Here is a 6,194-nt window from a genome sequence, read left to right as displayed (position 1 = left end):
ACATCCGTATTATCATGTCAGTACATAATTATCACTACAAACTGCTCAGAGTCTGAATTGACCAGTTTTTGTGCTCGACCAGTAAAATCGAGCACACATTTTACTCGACTAGTCTCGACATTGTATCGACTGTACTTAACTGTACTTAAGTGTACTCGACTTGGTCTCTACTTTACTTAATAATTAGTCTGATTCAGTACTTGATGATCTTTGTGTAGTCTGAAATTGTCTTGACCAAGTCTCGACCTGTCTTGACTAGTCTCGACCTGTCTGGACTAGTATTGACCTTCAAATTTAGTTTTGACTGGTGTAAATCAGCCCATCTAACTAAATTAAATATTGATCTTACAAAATTCAAGCTGATTAGGTAGTTTGATTTATTGCTGTGAAATGAAAGAATTTAATTTTACAATAGTTAAAAATAAAAATTATTATATAAATTCAGATAGGCATCTTTAATTTTTTTTTTATAACTTTTTCAAATCAACTTGGATTTTCATCAAACTATGCAGCTATCTTAGATATACATTAAGCTTACTGAATCCAATGTCATTTTGTTTTTGTTGTATGTTAAATGTTCATGAGGACGGAATTTTGGGAATAAAAATTTAAGTCGGTTGCTTTTTGTTTCGTTGTGCAGAAGACAGAATAATCGATATGTTAACTTTTTCAATTTCAGTCACTCGAAACGGATTCCACTAACGAAATCAGATTATAATGTGATATTTGCAAAATTTAATAAGATTGGAATTATGAATAGAGCCATAATAAAATACTTAATAAACAATGCGATTTGTGCTCAAAACCGTCATATTTTACTGAAATCTGGAAATGGCGTCAGGTTTTATAAGGTGTTGACTTTTAAGAAAACAAATTAATTCTAATATGGGGTGCTTATTACGTCATATGAATAGAGCCATAATAAGATACTCAATCAACCACAACCACTATAAATCGTCGACGTCACAATGCGATTTGTGCACAAATACGCCATATTTTACTGAAATGGCGTCAGAGTCAACTTTACCATATAAGAATCAAAATAATTCATACGTTCCATAGATTTGTTTTCATTTTCACATGGCCTGGGTCGTTATATTCGTTAATTTTATCCCTTGCTTACGCTCGGGATAAATTGCCGATATAACTACCCATGCCATGTGAAAATGTTCAACAAATCTATGGCTTGTATGAATTATTTCTTAAATAAGACATGATTATATACCGATCCCAGGGGTTCCAAGAAATCGTATTTTTATTGCTTTTCAGGGACCGAAGGTATGTTTGATACCGGTTCCTGTAGCTCAGGTTCCCAAAACATTGTATGTAATCAAGTTAGGAATAAAGGGTCCTAAACGGAAGTCTTGTCTATGACTTAAAAGTCCGTCCGATGACGGAAACAATATTTTGACGCCTTTTTTCGTTTTCCTCCCAAAATAACCCAAACAGAATAATCATAAGCGAGGATGACAAATGTGACTATACATGGTACCTATAGGACACAGAGGCATGATGATTAATTTATTGTGGAAGGAAGAGAAGCGACACACTAAATGAGGTCTTCTCATTTAATAGTATAGATGACCATATCAATGATAATTCATATCAATACAGTAGTGCTGACTACTGGGCTGGTGATAGCCTCGGGGATAAAACCTCCACCAGCCATGACATCGACCCGGTGGTTAAAAAAGCTGTTCACAGTTTATCAATGTCAAAGAAAGTTGTCATATTATATGTTAACTTATTGTATATGTAAAGGGTCAAATATGTCGGGCATATTCATTAAAAAAAACATTTACAATTAATTCAAAGGGTGTGTTTTGCAAAGAAGGTCGACCAAAATGAGGAAAGTGTAATTTGCACTTTCATTTGGAAACAAAGAGCATATTAAATACGACAGATATAAGGGTCGTTTGACACTAGCTATATATCCCTGTAAGTTAGATATTACAAATCTGGATTTCAATTACATAGCGCATGCGTTCATATCAAGTGTAGAGTGTGCATATCTGGTTCTCATATCAACCTTTAGGTTTGATACACTGAGATGGATAAATATATGATTCATATACTGTAAACCAACTTATTTTCGCGGACACATTTTTCGCGTTTTACCCTTTCGTGACCACTTCGCGGCTATTTAATTTCGCGATTTTCTGATTGACTTGATGAAATTAAAAAAGGAAATATCCAAGCTTTACATATTCACGACGGTTTAAATTCGCGTTATTTTTTTACTCGCGAAAGTCGCGAAAATAAATCGCTCGCGAAAATAAGTTGGTTTACAGTAACTAAAAGTAAATATAAAAAAAAATAGTGTAGCTATTTACATCTACATCCATTTTTACAAAAACATGTATTATAATTATTATACATTTTATAAAAAGTTTTCTTTGTTTCTCTTTTAGAAATAAAAACGATTTTGTAATTCCTGTAACATTGACAAAGCATGCACTGACACTGTGTCTTCTTCATATAAATTTACCTTACAACCAACTTATACTGGACCAACTTGCCTCGGATTCGAAGGAACAAATTAATTGCCTGCAACATGAGAAACGCCGGACAGTGATCGTTTCCGTTCCGGAACTGTTTTCCTTTACTCCATCATTAGTGTAGAGTAGTATTCGGGCCCGTATGCGGATCGGAACTGGAACTGCCGGGGAGTTTGGCAACATGATGGAGCTGTAATCTGCGAAGAAGAAATTCAGTTTTACAATTTGAACCTTCATTATATTTGACAAGCTAGTAGATCATTCTGAAAGAACCTTTCGATTGAATATCTTAAATTCAAATTTATAAAGTATGAAATGTGGAACATGTTGAACAATAAGCATTTTACAATAGATTTGAAAGGATTTTTTTAACATTGATTTAGAAGGTTATATGTTTAAACTTCCCTAACATGATATATTAATGACCCACATTCATTTTCATAGTGAGAGACAAAACATTATTAACTAATTTATCACGAAATATGAGGAAGATAACGGTACCTGATTCAAAAATATCCAGTGGATTCTAAACCAGGTTTAACTTTTAATACCATACATGATGTGACTTTCGAGAACAAATTGTTGATTGAGATTGAATAATATGATCATCTAAATGCTATGTAAACACGTTTGTATAATCTAAGTAAGAGTTGTGTCACATGGTTTGTTTTAGTTTGCAGTATGAATCGAACGGGTACGGGTATTTCGAAATATTTTTCTTGTCTGGCTGACTTCGAAATATTGAGAGTCTAATGTATTGTAAAAAAACACCCCAAAGAAACCCCAAAACATTACAATATATTACAATATATATATCATATAAAAGTTTGGACTTTCAATTTAACTTACTGTAAACCAACTTATTTTCGCGAGCGATTTATATTCGCGACTTTTGCGAGTAAAAAAAAAACGCGAATATTAATCGTCGCGAATATGTAAAACTTTGATCTTTCCTTATTAAACTATATCCAGAAATTAGAAAATTGCGAAATAGACTTGAATGGGTAAAACGCGAAATAAAGTATCCGCGAAAATAAGTTGGTTTACAGTATTCATCACGTAATTATCTAACATGAGCAACACGACGGGTGCCACATGTGGAGCAGGATCAGCTTACCCTTCCGGAGCACCTGGGATCACCCCAAGTGTTTGGTTGGGTTCATGTTGATCAGTCTTCAGTTTCCTATGTTGAGTTTTGTGTACTCTTTGTTTGTCTTTTGGTCTTTTTCTTTTTTACCCATGGCGTTGTCAGTATATTTTCGACATATGAGTTTGAATGTCCCTCTAGTATCTTTCACCTCTCTTTAATCAGACCATAAATGTTGATTTTAACTTAAACTGAAAGGACTTAACTCTTTACAATCGCTGATACGTTCTGTAGTCTGTTTTCGTGAAAATATTCTAAGCATCTATTCATAATAATTGTCGAAATGCACATCTGGCATGTCTGGTGCAGCCGATATGATATTACTATTCTTTTCTAAATAAACACAAATATTTTGACACTGATTCAAATGAGTACTTAACAAGTATTGAAAATAAACAGACTATTACAAACGCTTTGTTGATTTAAAAAGTTATCTCCCCTTACACATGATTATCTCTTTATTAACATGAATGAGTCCCTATCTGACAAAGGCTAGTGATACATTTGTTCGACTACTTAGACCATTCGGCCAGCGAGGCGCACATCAATAATGAGTTTTGTGTAGACGACATGAGATTCTGGTGTAGCACATTATAAGCCTGCTATCTTTGATGAGGTTTTTTAACCACTGGATCGATACCATTGCTATTGGACGTTTATCACCAACCAAGTATACAGAACGTTTGTTTGACAAGAAAGATCATTGATGTTCATTTTCTCTTATCATGCTTATAAAGTGTTTATAAATGATTAAATATTAAAAAAAACTAAGGGTTTTACATTGATTGCCTTAGCTGGATTTTGAACAATTATTTGGAATAATTGGTTTTTAAAGCTGTTCAACTTCGTATTCGATTTGGCCTTCCACTTGTTTTGATTTAAATGATTTGACGAAATGTTCCTTTGGCGTCCTAAATTATATGCCTGGCATATTTTCTGAATTTTGTATGCATATTCAATTTTAGTACTATATATCAATAGACAGGCATATGTTATTGCAAAGCCAGTGCAATGTTTCGTACTGGAAGGAACATAAGCTGAGTTTACAGTTATATTAGACAAGCATAAGACTGCAACAAAGGTTAATTGAGGATTATATTATAAATGTCTTGTCCTTTTCAATATCCGCGGCTACAATCCCTGAAAAATGACTTAATCCAAAATAAATTCTAACAATGTGTAAACTATAATTTGACTCTTTTTTACTAGTTGATTACAAGTACCTTTGCATCAAAAAGGGCAGGATGTCAGTTTATGTAAAAAAAAAGTCAGATAATAAAAAAAAGACAGGTCCGTTTAGCATGAAAAGAGGCAGGACAGAGATTACAACTAGAAAATAAATGCAGGACATTTTCTTTTTATTTAAGCCCCCCCCCCTTCCCCCTTTCCCCCCTAAAAGTCAAATGGTAGCTCCTTTTGCATTCACATATCGAGCACATTTCGCAAAGACGCAATGTGGGAAAAAATGTATATATTTTAGCGAGTTGATGATTTCGTGAAACATATTTTTCGCAATTCGTTAGTTTTGCTTGAATTAAACGGTCACGAGTTTAAGCCAAGAGCAATGATCAAATACTAATACTACTATATTATAATATAAAAATAACAGTTCATATTATATCTAAGTGCATTTTATCGGATCTGGATTCTAGGAAAACAATACAATTTACCGCACACATATTTTAGTAATTGCATATAGGATGGAATCGTTGATTGAGTAAAGACCAGTGGCAAATATTTCATGCATATTTCAAACGATGAACTAATATTAGTATTGATGCTTTGAGTATTGACAAGGGGTTAATAAAGCTACCTAACGTTTTTTTTTTGTTATAACAAAGCTATATGTCGAGTTTAGACAAATAATTCGACAAAGAACTTTATTGAAATTTGTTATGAATATCAATTTTATTAAAAACGTTTCTTCTTTAGATATACATGGTAAAATTCATGTTCTTAATACTTTTTTTTTTTGTGTACACTTGATCCACACAAGGTCTACATTGACTATCAACTGCATTTAGACAAAACATGACTTAAACTACATGTTAACATTCATTGGTGGTAAGCGGATGGTCGTAACTTAAAGTTACGACCATCCGAAAATGGGAGACAACTCTAGGGATAAGTTTTTCTTTTCCGATTTTCGTGCAGTAAAAGGTTCATTTGGGCCAAACCGCTTGTCTCATATACACTTATCGTGAGTGCGTTGATATTGAAGCCAAATTTGATACATAAAATCATTCGTAAAATAGTCATTAAAAAATTCAAGCATGATGGTCGTAACTAAAACAACAAAAATGTTGAGGATGGTCGTAACGTTAATTGTGATGGTCGTAACTCTTTATTAAATAGGACTGAATAAAGAAAGTCAAGAGTTTTAAACGTGTCTTTTATTATATGAATATATTATATGACATATTTGTGAAGTTTTTTTTAATTTTTACGTACAACGTGTAATAAAGAATTTCGGTCTGTGTAACACTTATAAATTCAAAATTTTAAAAAGTTTTCAAATACTGTTTTTTTTTTGGAATTTTGATTAAAGT

General features: G+C 32.9%; 1 long non-coding RNA gene across 1 annotated transcript in view; it reads left to right on the top strand.

Annotated features, from left to right (window-relative positions):
- The window catches only part of LOC143053434 (uncharacterized), a 97,065-nt gene that overhangs the window by 36,317 nt on the left and 54,554 nt on the right, over positions 1-6,194 (top strand). The gene's annotated exons all lie outside the window — the stretch shown is intronic.

This window comes from Mytilus galloprovincialis, chromosome 12 (genome assembly GCF_965363235.1).
Source record: "Mytilus galloprovincialis chromosome 12, xbMytGall1.hap1.1, whole genome shotgun sequence".
Taxonomy (NCBI): Eukaryota; Metazoa; Mollusca; class Bivalvia; order Mytilida; family Mytilidae; genus Mytilus; species Mytilus galloprovincialis.
Note: the sequence above shows the minus strand (reverse complement) of the source record. Positions and strands in the feature narration are given on the sequence as shown.